The 16,664-nt window shown below is 40.2% G+C and overlaps 1 protein-coding gene across 3 annotated transcripts in view; it reads right to left on the reverse strand.

Annotated features, from left to right (window-relative positions):
* LOC122774286 (transcription factor HIVEP3) overlaps positions 1–16,664 on the reverse strand; it is a 46,654-nt gene extending 29,990 nt beyond the window's left edge. For all 3 annotated transcript variants that reach the window (XR_006360980.1, XM_044033414.1, XM_044033415.1), the window contains exon 1: positions 16,394–16,664. The gene's annotated coding sequence lies outside the window, so the exon portion shown is untranslated. The remainder of the gene's footprint in view (positions 1–16,393) is intronic.

Raw genomic sequence — 16,664 nt, forward strand, 5'->3', positions numbered from 1 at the left:
CACTCGGGTGAAAAGGCCACACACATCCACACTGTGTGGTTCCATGGTATAGAAACAAAAACTTCTGAATGAGATCAGTTTATGACACACACTCACATGTCATGGATGCACATTTCTCTCCCCCGACCACCCAGATTGTTTAGATCGCTGCAGAGAGGAAACCAAGCCCCCAAGATCATGTGACCCACATTAGGAGGAATTAGCGGTGCATTTCTGCAGCTGTCGTCACCTCGTAAAGATCTGGTGAGGAACCTGACTCCAAAAGCCAATTTGCCCAACTCTCATGCTCACCCCCATCTTCCACCATCCCTTTCTTCTTTTAACTCAGCCACATCCTCCTGACTGTGAGGCTGATCACTTGTTCCAAAAGACAACAAAGGACACAAAGACAACAAAGATAACACAGTCAACAAAGATGAAGAAAAAAAGAGAAGCCATTAAAATAGAGATGCTGTGGCTTTTAGAGAGGCAGACGCAGAACGTGAAAAGCACAGGGAGACGGGGAGGTGACAGACAGCTAATTGAGTGGGCTCGTGTGTTGAGAAACTAAGACAATGCACTGATGTAGGTGAGGAGCCCTTATGCATTGATTTCCTGTTAGTTTATGCCCAGTTGCTTAAAGACTTGTCATCCAATAGTTAGTGTCCCTGAACATGTCCAAAGCTCACTACCTTGTTTGTAGTGTGGCGCAGGCAGAGACACGAGGGGTTCCACGAGCCATAGCCAAATAAATAGCAATAAATGAGAAAATGACGCCTTATCAGGCAGGACAATGGATACGTGGAACATATTCATATTTCTAGATGCTTTTGTGACGACAGCGAGACTGACACATGACCAAGGTTTGGTCATTTGTACAGACTTTGTGGTAACGAACGACAGACGCTGACAGAGTCGCTTTATTTTGTACGTATAAAGTGTCACCATCTATAATGGGATTTTGGAAAAAAGTGACAATCTTGGCCTAATCTAGGAGTTCAAATGACAGTACACATATACTTAATCTCTGTTAGGATTTAAGGGCAGCCCTTGGAACATTTTGAGAATCCCTATCCTAAGATTTACTGTGAGAGCTGTCTGTGTTGATTACAACACTCTAATCTCAGTGGAACCTCCAACTGGAAACTCCATCAGGACTACAGATTGAGTGTCAGTCCATTGCAAGATGATTTGACCATTATAGAAGATATAACTATAAGAAACCACCTGAAACCACACAACATTGAACTTTCACAAACACTGTTCATCAACCAGGGTTACCAGATTAAAAGCATAGTGGCTTTAAATGGATTATTTCATGATAATATGTTCCAACTTGACATGTTAATCACTCTGCTCTGGTTTTAAAAAAAAAAAGCAAAAAAAAAGCAACATCATCATATGATTCAAAGCTCAGCCTTCTGTTCTAAATGCTTAAATGCAGACAGTCACAGTGAAGAATGCGACAAAAACACATCAACGTGTCAGAGACAGAGCGAGAGAAACCAGTGACTCAGCACCATTTGTTGTTTTTTTTTTACAAAACAAGGTACCGTTAGTTCAGCCAGATAACTTACGTTCGAATGTTAGAATGTCTATTACATCACAATACAAATGATTTCGTTTTGGCACCCAGGCTCCAACTTCATTCCTGTACAAACTCCGCACGGACAGAGAAATGTGTTCTGTTTTCCAGGACTGAGAGAAAAGAATGACGTCATTATTTTCTTGCAGCCCTTATTTGGGAGTTCTTGCAGCTTGTTCTTGACGCATCATCTGGGCAGAACTTTTTTTTCTATTGTGCGATTGGCCAGAAATTTGAAGTGTGCGTGTTTAATGCGGTTCTCGTGAAGTATGAAGTGTCCTGGCCAGAACTAACTTTGTTCTTGTTCTTGCCATGTTGAGAATTAAACACATTTCTCTGTTCTTGTGGAGTACGTACAGGCCTTTATCGACGTATCGGGGAGTGTAATTATTACAATTAGTTTTTAGAAACTTGACAAACATTGTCATAGTCACTAAAACGTCATTGTTTTCATCCAAAAGTTTCATGTATGTAATATTTTGTTATATAATTGCACTGTAGTGCAGACATAAAATGTTAACTGGAAAGACACGTAAGTATGAGTAAGTTCAGTAAGTGGTTACTCAAGTTAAGCATTTTTTTGTTTCATTAAAAAGTTATATATACGTTTAAAATTGGCTAAATATGAGCTTGAAAAATTCAGCATCAATTATCAGCCACCTGCTCTGATACAATCTCTACACTCAGGTGAGTGAGTGAGTGAGTTAATGTTTGTACTAAGAAAAAGGAGAATTTCTCTTTTCCCAGGGCAAGTTTTCTGGCACAGTTTCAATTTGGATGTCATTTTATTCTCCACGGTGCTTTGAATTCACAGGCTCTGTGGTCAGCAGGGTCCAGTCACCGTATCAGCGGTAGAAGTGCACCTCATACATGGATCACAAGACAAACTCTCCTATGTGACAATGTATGACTTTGTCACAGTTTTGAATTGTAGGGGTCTTGAAAGGCTCTTTTGTTCACCAACCATGCAACTGTAGAATTTACTGCAAGATGTGATTGTTTTGATATAATCCCTTCAATATAGTACTTGATTTCAATCATGTCACTGCAAATTGAGGGGCAGTGAAACCAAACCAATATTTGACCAAGTGATAAAATGGAAGTAATACTGGCAGAATTTCCAGGTGTAAATTACGTTCACACGATTATTTGATTATTAATTTTGTTTTTCATATAATTAAAACAAGCTTTCTGGTTTTTCAGCTCCTTAAATGTGAATATTTCCTGGTTTCTTTGCTCCATATGACAAATAAATCATTAAAACTGAATATATTTCTGGTTTGTGGACTGAAGACATGTGAGATCATTGTTATTCCCAGGTTATAACTTTCTCTGACCAAGCAAGTACTTGTTTAATTGAGAAAATAATCGACAGATTAATCTAATGAAAATGATCGTTAGTTGCAGCTCTACTTCACACTAAAATCCATATCATCAATACAATATTAAATAAGTCATTTGACTTCATAATTAATCTTATATGAAGTACTAACTCATGCTTGAAGTGTCTTATTTAAAATCGTACTGATAGAATCAAACTGATGAAACAATTATAGCAACTGAGAGTCAACTCAACCTTCTGTAGAATGTTCTGGAAGAGGAGGAATGTATTTACAGACCATTTACAGGAACTCATAAGCATGACAACACAAAAATTAAACAAGTGGAAAGACAAGGCCTCCAGTGACTGTAAAACCAAGAGCGGGAATCTAATCCGAAGACCAGTAAAATCTAATCCTGGGACTGGCAAGCAGGGTAACTTTTATTGCTGAGGCAGTTTGACTGTGCATACCGGGTTTCACAGCATCTGAATAAACACCACAAAGAGAACGAGGTATATGGAAAAGAGCAAGATCCAAGCTGAGGTTTGAGGTGATAGAAAGTGGGACACAGGCTGTAGCTCTGGGTTTAATGTGTCCACCGCCTAAATCTGATGAATTTATGACACACACACACACACACACACACACACACACACACACACAGACAGAAACAACATAGTTGAAACATGAGCAAACATCACATCGGACAGGTCTTGGCAGATCCTGTCATACTAGCTTTGTTTATATACTGCGTGTTCTGCTCTGGCAAACCTCAACATGTGTTTGGTTAGAAGCTAAATTATTTTTTAAGAGGCTGTGCAAAAGACATTGCCTTCACTCAGACATGAACTCAAACCCTCTCTCATTTAATGTACTTGACTATAATCTGGCTGGCTGTATTATGTTGCATTGATAGAAAGAGTAGCATATAATATTAGATCATCCAATATAAATATATATATATATACTGTATATATGAAATATGCAAGCACCACAATCAAAAGAGGTACCTGATTTCAAATCCCAAATGTGCGAAACCACAAACTCCCTTTAGATCCAGACTGGCTTTAGGGGCGTACAGTAAGTTTTTATAAAAGGCATGTTTGCAGACACTCACACTAAGCTGCAAAGACCTGGCAGATGAGATACAGTCTAACGCTGTACTGTAAAAGCAATAAACACAGAAAAGCAATAAACTGTGCATTACATAAACTGATGTGATGAAAATGTGGCGCTCGGTGCAAAGCAAATTGGTTTCAGAATTCTGAGGAGAAAGAGAAACAAATGTTTGAATATAAAGAGCAGGTTTGGTGCGAGCGCTCAAGCTGGCCACTAACCAGCAGCCAACCTGTGAATGATGTGATGCCAATAACAACAATAAACCAACGTTGCAAGTAATAAAAGCTAACTCTGACCGGTGGAAGATGGATTGTTGCTGGCCTCGAAACAGGGACAAATCTCACCAGAGACCATCCATCCATTGAAAGCCTGACAAAGACACATTCTCCCTTAAGACAGACAACAAAAAATATGTACAGCCTAGACAATAATGAAATATTTACAGTTATATTTGTTGTCATGAAGACAACCTTTTCTCCCCCCCCTCCACCCTCCTTTCCCTCATCGCCCTCTTCTGTGTGGTCTAGGCAGCCTGTAGATTTGCGTGAGCGTGAGTTAAACAGAGAAAACTTCTTGATTCATTTATTCAGCACAAAAATCACAACTAACACTATTCACACAAACACAGACTGACTGACTTATATGGTGCAGCTCTAGTTGGCCACAAAATAACAAAAACAACTCTCTAAATGTATAATTCAAACCCCCACTGTTTACACACACTTCCATTCTGGGACAGATTATGAGCCAGTGGGCCCTATGGGCACATACTGGAAAAGGGCCCTCCACTGCCACCCCGCGTGCCCTCACACACGACAACAGAGGTACAAATGTTGCCCAAAAGAGAAAAAAGTTCAAACATATTAGATCACATAACCTAACCTTTGTTAGTTGACTTAGGGCCCCATCAAGACATCAGGGGTGGAGAACATAGCCGAAGGGGCCCTACAAGGACATCACATAATAACCAGAGTTATTTGGCTGTGATTTAGGGCCCCTTTCAGATATCAGGGGTGAATAACATTACTTGTGGTATATGATGAAGGGGCTCTTTTAAAATATTGGGATGAATAATATAGTAGCACAGAGCCAGGCTTGGGCTTCAGAACCCCCTCAGCCTTCAGGCCCCTAGTAAACGTATCAGCAATCTGTCCTTGTTTAAATTAATCCTAAATAAATATCAATCAACAATTTATACCATTAAAATGAATAAGCAAACCGAACAGAAACCCCTCTGCCTGCCACTTCAGTTGTTGAAACCCTCCTGGAACTATTTATAGGTTCACAAGCCCACGGGGAAGTATTCTGCCCCAACACCCTGGGAGAGGGGGAACTGAGCGTAAATTAATGTTTTTTTTCCAGATTGATTTACAACTCTAATCATCCTCCGTTTTTGCAGTTTAATCCAGCATTTAACCAAGAACACTTTTAAAAACGCCCTCAATATTGCTTTCTGTTGTTTCGAGCGAACACCGAGACACCCGGTGTCCGCGCCGTGGAACGCAGATTCAGTCGATGTAAACAATCACTCAGTCTGTCAATCAATAAAACCGTTAAATGTAAATCACTCCCGTGTGTTCATTTCTCCTTGCTTAACAATAAAACTGTCTGGTAATGGCGACCCCTCGTTACACAGCCCCAGAGTAATGGACACCCTGGTGAAAAACCAGCCCCACTGCACTCACAAAGAATCCCGGTCTGTCCTTCTCACAGTAATACATTAATACAGCCTGGAAGCTGAGATAGAGGCAGAGAAAGAGAGAGTAGGTCCTGCAGAAAAGGAGTTCCCCGTCTCCTCAGCTGCTCTAGTGCTTCCAGCTGTGCAGCCCCTGGTTTCACTACAGGTGTGGATGTTAGGGTGATTTACGGCGCAGAGCCTTGAGCCAGCGATGCACCATGCTACCTCTCATCGTCAACGGCAGCCTGTCAAACAACTTACACCTGAGAGAGGAAGTAAAGAAAAGGGCGGCGTTCTCCTAAGAGGATGAGCATGCAGGCCCATTAAGCATATTAAGAGTGTTGATGAAAAACCAAAGTCTGCAGTGACTTCGCTGAGGTTTGCTCACAAGTGCTTTGCTGACAGTGCAAAGAGGTGGGGGACTACCTGGTGCAAACACGGGGAGTGCTTACTGTTTCAGGTTGTTGAGGACAGAGCAATTACATAATGGAAAACACTAACACGTCAGGCTGAGGAAGAGTGGCCAACATCATGCTCTGTCTTTCTCCCCCCACAATAAAGGCATCTGCCTTTCTCAGTCAAAGCCATATTATATAAGACATTATATTTACACTAAATAGTCTTACAGAGCATTTGACTCGTATATTACTAATAACAAAATAAGTAAAGAGATAATCAACAATAATAATAATAATAAAAAAAATTAGATTATAGTTCTAATTCAATGTAAGGAAAGACATCAGGCCCAGTATACTGGTAAGGGTTAAGACTTGATGGTAATCCTTGTCACCCACTAATGTTTTGCAACCTACATGAGACCCAGTGGACATTTACCATTTTTTACCAAGTATATAAAAACAAATTACAACAATGCATTATTTACAATATCCACATTTGTGTTTCTAGGGATTTCTAAGGATTTGTGGAAAATATCTATTTGCAATGTTTGTATTATTGAACTGAAGTTGGCTACAGATATGTTGTGTAATAGATTCAAACCATGATGGAGCATGACCACATGAAACATCCAATGAATACAATTTAGTGTAATCTCGAATTGCACATCAACAGGGCTCTTAAACTCAAATGACCTAGACTCAAATGGCCAATGAGTATCTAGTCTGGCCAGTAGGGGACCAGTCAAGTAAAGTCAACTTTTTGGGAAAAAGCTACTTTTTAGGAGTGGAAGTTTTGTAAAATTTCAAAATAAAAGTGTCTGTGTTCATATTAAAATAATACAAAAAAAACCCCCACTTCATTATATAGCGTAGGGCAACATGGAATAGATTGGAAGCGGGAGGAAATTAAAACACCGCACTTTATTTGTTTCAGGTGATAATAAAAAGCATCATTTTATATATTGTATGAAATTTATGTTGAGACATACCCTGAATTCTACACACTGGACCTTTAAAGACTCTACAGTACATTCTAATGCAAGGTTGAGAAATGTGAATTTCCAACATGCATGTATTCCATTTTTTAATTTGCACAAAATGTACAAAAATTAAAACAATTAAACGGCAACCTTTGTAAATTGCCAATTGTGTTGAATTAAATTGAGATTCCTATTTGAAGACAATGAATAGTTCAGCTCGAGATGAGATATGCTGGATGAGCAGGTGCGGTATAGAAAATTGACTGGTGGATCTAATGTGCATCGACATCAAACATCACTTTGTTTATCTGCCGTTTTTCACCAGCTTCATCTGCAGTCCATTCCATCTCATCCGTCCTCGCTCAACAAAAGGTGATGAAAGATTCGGCCTTCACATCGCGCAGCAGAGAATAAACATGCCCTATGATGGGCAGATAGCACTTTTTTTTTCCCCCTCATCATCTGTTTATTTTCTCAATTACAGTGTCAGCAAATTTGGGGATTTGCTCTGTCAAGATGGGAAAGGGGGAGGGGGGTCTTTCCTGGGGCAAGAAGCTTCAACAAGAAGCAGGGAACTGATAATATCTGGTAAGTGCCAAAGAAATATGAAGTATAAGGCGGGAGAGAGACATGTTTGAGTCACTGTGTAACCGAACATCTCCCCTACATCAATGTTAATTCAACCTCAATTGTTATTCCACTGTAATATTCTAATGAATGTGACATGAGATTACATCACTATGGCTGTGAGCACAGCAGAGCTTGATCTTGACTAGGATGATTGACCGAAAGAAGGACTGTGTGATATGACTGAATGGGTTAGCATGATTAAAATATCTTAAAATCAGATGCTACAGACAATAAATATCAATTTACAGAAATGGGTTAATTGTGTCATGTCCTGAATTGTTACTATGTAAAGCATATACATTATACAGAACTTTTTGTTATATTGCTGTTAAATGATATTGCTTTGATATTGATATTGACTTTAAAGCCTTGGGATAAAGTCGGCAAAACATCTTCATTCAAACCCTAAAAACTGCTTGATAAAGAACACAACCAGTTTTAGGTCTTAGTCAGTTCAGTGCATTTTGCATTTGCAAAACTGTATCTACCGACAAAATGTCATTTCTGAATAAAGCAATATTGATTGCAAAACTTCTTATGTTTGTTGCTTGGGTGAAGCTTTGCAACAAACCTGTGACCTGTGAAAATCATTTTGCTCCCTAATTAAAAAAAAACCCACTGATGTTTTACTGCATGCAAGAATAAATGCAGACTCTTAACAAACTCCACGTCTCAGAGAGTTTATATTGTAGAAACCAGGAGACGCTTAGACAGTCAGTGTCTATCTGGTGCCATTGTTCCTCTTATTCACATATTGAATTTTAAAATTAGAATTAAAACAATTAGGAAACTTTAAATCATACAAAACCATTGACTATATACACAGCAGCTGTAGATTGTGGGGAACTAGAATCCTAATACATTTTAGTTGAGTGTTACTATTCTCCAGATGTCCCTCTGTGGGATAAATATGTGTCGCCTGGAGAGAAAAAGCAGGCGAGCACGAGCGGTAACAAGGGAGATTCACACAGTGCCTGCTGGGTAATGCTGTTTATTTAGGGCCATTATAAACTGCCCACACATCCTGATATTGTGAGAGCAGAAAACAGCACCGGCGCCTTCTGTGTGAAGTACCGCTGCACAGGAGAAACTCACAATAGAGTAGAAGAGACCCACATACCAGTGAGTTGGCCTGAACGGCGCTTAATGCCTTGCAATGAATGCATTAACGCTGATTCTATTGCAAGGGTAATAATATTTGCAACTAACTCTTAGCTAACTAACCCTTGACATTGAGAAACAGCCACCACATTGCAGTAAATAAAGTTAAGAAATGACTAGCACGGTCTTAAATATTAGTCACTAATATTTGTATCTGCTGTCATAACAGTGCAAACTCCTCGAACACTTATTCCAACATGCCTGACCCAACGGCCCCAGACCGACTCTTTCTGGCTGTTGTATTTGTCTTCCTCTACTTTCCAGTCACAGTTGCTGGGTTTTTTTTCCCCCCCAAAGTCCTTGTGTCTGTAACAAAATAATAAAGTTAACAATCCAAGAGGGAAATTTTCACATTGCTGAATTTAATTAGCTATGTGCAAAATGTTTCTCAGAACCTGTACCCCAACAGTATTTATTGAGAGAATCTGTGAGCTTTGCAAAATTCTGATTAGTTTAACAAAATCAAACAAGCAAGAAGCTTTTTTTTTTTTTCTTTTTTTCCCTCCCCATCTCTTGCAGAATAATTACAGGCAATGAAATAGCTCTCCACTTTCCACTGCTTTGGCACAGTAAAAAAAAAAAAAAAACGTAATGCAGAGAGATGGCTCTGGCGGTGCTGGACTAGCATATGACAGGCCCTCTGATTTTATAGAAGTACAGTGGTAGCCTGTGTCCTGTCTAGACCAAGCTAGGAAAGTTCAGTGTAGGAATGCTCATGCAAATATTGACCTTCAATTAGGTGAAACAGACGCCCTCACTTTGGGGCAGCAATATTGAGGCATCAGCAAAAAACATTGTACACATAAACATCCACAGAATATACATAAACATGCAGTGACATATACCTATGCAGCACACACAAGCATGTCTTGTGTAAATACGCCTACATTTGCAGTGTGAACTGACCTCAAGACAACAGCAGGCCTTTTACAGGCACAGTTTCACCTCAGCACAGCATGAAGGCCACTGCAAAAAAAACAAAACAACAGCAGTCCTTTCCTAACACACAGGGAGCAACATATGTGACGTTCTGTGTCCTTTAATGGGATGAAGAGCAAATGACCTTCCCAAGCGAAGGCACTAGACCACACTACTGCATAATTAACGGCATCTAAACTGAGGTGTTCTTTATACGACCTTACCTGACAATGTCGGCGCACAACTTGCCGACTGTGCTACAAATGCACATCAGAGCTGAATGATATGGTTAAAAAAAATATATATATCATACATTTATATATGAGCAAGATTTGTTCTGTATTTCTGCAGCACTGCAGAATTTCAATAGATGTTGTTTTGTCACACACTTGATCCGAGTCAAACCCTTTGGTCATCTTGCCATTTCTATTATATAGCAATTAGCTGTGCGGCCCTAATGCACATACATGTGTGTAACCCACAGCTGCACACACAGCAACCTTAAAGACACACTTGTTGTTGTTTTCTTTCATGATTTACTTGATGATACTAGGATATGACCTACAAGATACACGATTACCACATAGCTTTAAGGCATGCCAGGTCTTGAGGAGTGTTTCTCAAGACTGAATACACTTTTCAAAAAGAGCAGCCATACGACGCTGTGTAATACGGACAATCAAACTCACATAATTAGAAATGAATCAGTCTCTGATTTGGGTATATAAACATTTCATTGAATTGTGTGGGTTTTTTCCCTCTGTATTATTTTTATGCAAAACATCTCTACTCACTATTTAACCAGCAAAAAAATATTCATATTCAAGTGGACCTTGAATGCAGTAAAAAAAACACAGATCTGGCAACCCTGGTCAGATCACAGTGTGCCAGTTAGAATGACTTGATTGTGAATGCCTTAATTGTCTCGACATGCCCCCTAATTTACATCTAGGTGTATACACACACACACACACACACACACACATATATGTATATGTATATATATATATATATATATATATATAAATAAACAAACCAGGAAAAGACTCCTAAAGAAATCCTCCAAAATTAATGTAAACGGAAAAGATAATTTAATAAAATGTAAAAGAAATATGTGAACTTTGCTCAAATATGTATAATTTTATGGGCTTATGTATTTATTTTTTAAAACAACTAGCACATTTATTTATAAACTGACTGTCTTAATTCACATTTTTCTAAATTATTGAACATGTCCTTTTTTTATTCTCGTATTTATTCATTTTTAATCATGGCAGGTTTTGTCCTCCACAGTCTGAGGTTTAGTTCAACCGCTCTGCTGCACTGCGAGTGACATGGCTGGGTAAGATTGTATTGGACCATCGCCTGCTGCCTTGATTTGCTCAGCAGATCTAAGCCAGGGTTGGAAGGATTTTCCCCGAAAGCCTGCTTACTCTCCCACAGAGCAGAAATCCCCTCCAATCCTCGCACACAGTCAGCGCAGGGACACCGTGCGTACTGAGACAAAGGACTCCACAGAGGAGAGGAGAGGAGAGGAGAGGAGAGAGAGGAGAGGAGAGGAGAGGAGAGGAGAGGAGAGGGGCATCGAAAAAAGATAAGGAAAGGAAAAAAGAGAAGAGAAGAAAAAACAAAAAGGAAGATAAATGTGCAAGAGAGACAAAAGGGGAGGAGAGGTTAAAAGAGGACACGACATCAGAATAAAATATACAAGCCAACAGGAAAGGAAATTAAAGGAGAGGAGAATTAAACTGGTTTTATAGGAAATATGTAAAAGAAAGCAATAGAAATGGTGATTAATGATAAAAATATGTTCTCTCTCTCTCTCTCTCTCTCTTTCAGGTGGGGGTGGAGACATAGTCATGAAACATAATGCCTGCACCACCCATCAACACACACGCATGAATCATAGCTAATCTTTCAGAGCAACAAAGAATCCTCACCAGAGATTATGCACCTCCAGAGAGTGAAGTCTGACTCTGACTGGTGATTTAAATCTAAACATCCCCTCATTGATAAGCTGCTGCTGTACTACACAGCCATGTGCTTTTTTTTTTTCCATCAGCTTCTCCCAAGTGTTACGCAAACCTCACCAGTGAGATTCTGGCCAAGCCCTTTCCAGACATACCTGTGGTGAGCAGCACAGAGGCTTACAATCACACTACAAGATTCACTATTACACAACAGTGACCACTGTGGAAAGTGAACCCGTGCACACAAAAACATGCCCTCAACAATGACAGGGGACAACATACAGCAGCTACATGCAGTAATACTATTATAATGCAAACACAGTCAAGATTCCATCGTATGACTGAGTAAAAGAATTGTTGTGATGTAATAACAAACCTGTGGACTGTTTTTGAGGGAGGGTTGCCATTACAAACAGCAAAACCCCTCTCGACATTCCACTTGGCCACCAACCTTGCCAAAGTGGGTAATGATTAACTCTTATGAAGGGAGTGTTTGAATTAGTAAACCCCCTGCATGTGCTCTCCCTGCAGGACCTGTCTGGCATGTACATGTACATCATTTAACATCCACATAGACTGTTACACAACCTCAGGTGGCACACACGCGAGCGGGCCAGGCCGCCGTGCCACGCTCTAAACACACATACAGCACAGTGCAAACTCCTGCTCTCGCACAAAAACAAGGAAACTCTACCTCCATTTGAAGGGGCAGCCAAAACTCTGGCCTGGGTGAGAGGTTGAACTGAAGCCAGACACTGATAGACAACCTGACACACACTTACACACACGCTGACCCAAATGCTCCAAAAACAGAACCACACTGATGACAGACAGGGCTGTGACACTGCTCTACTCTCAGCAGATACAATTTCTTGGTAAGAATATAATCGCAGTGAGAATGAACGTGTGCAGTAAAGTTATTAGGCTACTGGGACATTTGTGAAGTTGCCAGGCTGGCACTTCTGGCTTTCATTTTCCATTGTGTGCGTGTGTGTTTGTGTGAGAGTGTATCCAAGGTCTTTTTCCTGGGTTGCTCCGGTCTAACAGCACTACAGTGAGTCTATTCTTCTCCGGTGCTCCGGAGAACACAATTAATGACCAGCAGCAGTGACATGAAAAGGTTGTGTCCACCAGCCACCAGGATTTTAGAGCCTGTGTCACTGCGCGCGTGTGCACTAGGGCCGTGAACTGGCAAGAATCTAGTGATGATATGACATCTATGTATAAATAGGCTTATATACAACACAAAACCACTGTTGTGAATATTTCCATATCAATACAGCACCCTCAAAGAATCAATACAATCTGACAGATTTCAAAATTAGACGTTTTGTTGGCTTCATCTGCAGACGTCGCACCATCCATGAAACATCTACAAACTTCACTGCCCGAGTTCAAACAAAGCTGTCACTCTTACAAGAAAAAGCCCTGCAGATCAGCACCTGGTCCTTTGCCCCCACTGTTGCTATGGTTATCAGACCTGATGTGTGTCTGAAGGTCTTAGCAGGGATCTCCACATGACCCTCTGCTGATGGCATTTGAGGCATTTAAATCAACACGCTGCCACCTCCAACGCTCACTCAGTCTGTGAGACGTGGATAAGTGGAGAGGGTAAGCCGGCTGAGTGTGTGTGTGTGTGTGTGTGTGTGTGAAAGTGGTGTATAAGATGATGAGTGGTTCTGTATTAACTGGCAAAAACAGCTGATTTCCATCTGGAGTGTTCCTTGTGCCAAGGAGAGGCATCGACACACAAACCTGCCTCACTGAGCCAGGTCTCCAGTCATCAGTGTCAGTAAGTTACACCTCACTTTTATTTTACCCAAACACACTCTCAGTCCAAGCTGTAACACAAAATACCAAAGCTTTTTTCTAATGAGCCGGTTTAATGCTCGACTGTTGCCTGAAATGAAAAACAGGTTCTACAACTACACAAATAATAGCACATTCACTTCCGACTCTAAAACAGGTTAATTACTCTCAACAAGTCTCACCATTCTTCGAGCATTACCGCTAAGCTACAATGGTATAAATATATCAAAGTAAGTCTGACAAGCAGTATTTATCCCAGTCCATGTTGAAACCATAAATGGCAGTAATCCCCAAACCATAGATTCTAGTCCAAAAACCAAAACGCTCCAGGATGTCAAACTGTCTTGGAATATAATAGGGACCTAGAGTGGTGCTCTCCTGGGTGCCTGCTCAACTAGTGCCAGCACCAAAAGTGGTCCTGATCCAGGCCAGAGCAGAGCACTGTAAGGCTGCCACTTTGTGCTGATTCAATAAGAAATAACTGCATATTGGCCTTTCTCCATTCACCCCTTTAACCACCATGGTCTGACAATTCACTGAATTTCTTCACTCTAAGTTATGCTACAGACCTAAAACTGGGGAAATAGACTGCAGCATCGCTGCTGCTGTTGTGGCTTTTTAAATGTCCACTTTACTCAGGGGTTAGATGGGAGGTGCAGTCAATGGCCTATTGAACCACAACACATACACACTAATTCAACAGCACCTGAATTCATACACTTGTGCCACGATTGTGGTCTTACTCGACATGGAAACACACACACGTGCTATATTTGCCTCACATCCTGCCAAACTGCTATTATGGACAGAAAGATATATCTACATTTAAGACGGATTTAATTCCAAAGTAAAATCATCATTGTGTTGCAGTGTAAAGGTGAACCCTGTGTGAGGAGTCTGACAATAAAACAGCTTGAATAACAGAAGGAGCTTAACTCGATGCAGAGTAGGAGTTAGTGACTGAACAGCAGCCAAAATAAACCTGTTCTGAGCAACTCAGTGCATCTATCATATAACAACTGTATACAAAAGCATGATGTCATCCTGGGGAAATCTAGCAAGTGTTGGTGCAGCCCAGGAGAAATCAACTCACATGACTGGGTATGGATCTCACCCTGTGTGCACTGTGTGTAGAGATGAGACATTTAGGAACATGCATTTCCATGATCAGGATAATCACAAAGACTTCAGGAGTCACTTGAAAATGTAGCCCAGCTCGTCCACATACATTCCTCATGATCCACTTAGAGGACCTTGTGTTTTTCACTTTAAACTGTGCACCGGAAAAATATTCTTAGTACCATGTTTTTGCAACATTAAAACATATTATTGTCACATGTTATTAACATGTTTTTTTTTTTACATTACAATTTTTCTGTTCGTCGCATGTTTTTCTAACAATATTTTAACACACTTTTTGGCAGCATCAGTAATGTTTTTGCAATCTCTCGTTCCTCTTTAATCGTATATTTTCACAAAATGTGCACAAATATAGACAAATGTGTGCATATTTTCTGAAAGCTAATGCCTAGCAAACAAATAAGGGTCAATTACAGACAACAGATTTCAGCATTTATGTTTCAGTGTCTAAAATATATACATACATACTATATATGTATTATATGTATGTATATATATATATATATATATATATATATATATATATATATATATATATATACACATATATACATATATATATATATATACACTTGGTCCAGTGTGTGAGAATTACTGATATAATGGTGAAACTGCAGAGGACTCCTCTGCTCACCACTTCCTTTCCCAAAGGCATCTGGAAACTAAGGTGACCTTTGCATACATAAGAAAGGGTGTCATTCTTCTTCATTTGCACTGAAAGCTTTTGCTTAAAAATGCAAAAGAAAAAAAACAAACACACTCTAGCTGGTCTGCCCCTTCAAATTGCTTAAGAAACATGGCAGTGCAAGATGGTGGCCTCTGAAAAGTAAGACCCTTGCCTAAAGTACTTATAAGAGGCTTATTCTAAGGCTAACCATTTTTATTTTGAAGCAATTATACACATATACAAACATACACATGGAGAGTATATTTAGTTTCTGCCAAAATATTATTATAAATTTTACACCTTTTACCTTTAAAGCATATATGTATGTATATGTATATATATATATATATATATATATATATATATATATATATATATATATATACATATACATATACACATATACATAAATATATATATACACACATACATACATACATACACATATATATATATATAATGTGTTAATTGTAAAAAAAAATAAAATAGACTGTGTGTGTATATATATTCACACAGTCTATTTTTTTTTTTACAATTAACACAGTTGTATTGTGAACTACTATTTGTGAGGATAATCATGATATTACATGTTCATATTGTTCCATACCTAGAGCACAAAGTGATGGTACATGATGTAGCACACAGACTGTCAGCTGTACAAGCAGCGCCCCCCTCCAAAAACAATGCTGCACATAGCTACAGTAGTTTCAAGCCCCCTCCTCTCCTCCTCCTCCTCCTCTTCCCCCTTCACCTCCACCCTCTGGACTGAACTGGCTGCTGCTGCTGCTGAATTCAGCCCATCTTCACCTCCACCTTCACTCCATTTATCATTATAACACATAATGAGACATGATGAAGTTCAGGGCACACTGTGACGGTGAAACACTGGTGAGATTCTGCCCTCAACTTCACACACACACACACACACACGCGCGCGCGCACACGCAAACCACCGCGCTCCTCTCTGTGACAGCACAACCGTAACCCAGCACGAGTCATTCAACAACCAGACAATAATATTAAAGCTTAATAATTACCAGCTCGCTAAAGTCCGGGCGCTGCAGTGAAAGGGCCAGACGTGCGCATTTCCTGGATTGTGATGTGCTGGATGGAGCCGCTCTCGGGGCGCAGCGCGGTCGTGGGCAGGAAGAGCCGGAGGAAGGCGGGGGTCTCCCCGCTGTAGTGTCAGACCGGACAGCGATGCCACATTCAGCTGATCGCCACAACAAAACAACATCTCGCCCTACGCAAGGCACACTCAGCTGCTCCGCACCACCCCGCACGGCAGAGTCGGTGGAGCCCCGCCCC

The sequence above is a fragment of the Solea senegalensis genome, linkage group LG9 (assembly GCF_019176455.1).
Source record: "Solea senegalensis isolate Sse05_10M linkage group LG9, IFAPA_SoseM_1, whole genome shotgun sequence".
In the NCBI taxonomy this organism is placed as follows: domain Eukaryota; kingdom Metazoa; phylum Chordata; class Actinopteri; order Pleuronectiformes; family Soleidae; genus Solea; species Solea senegalensis.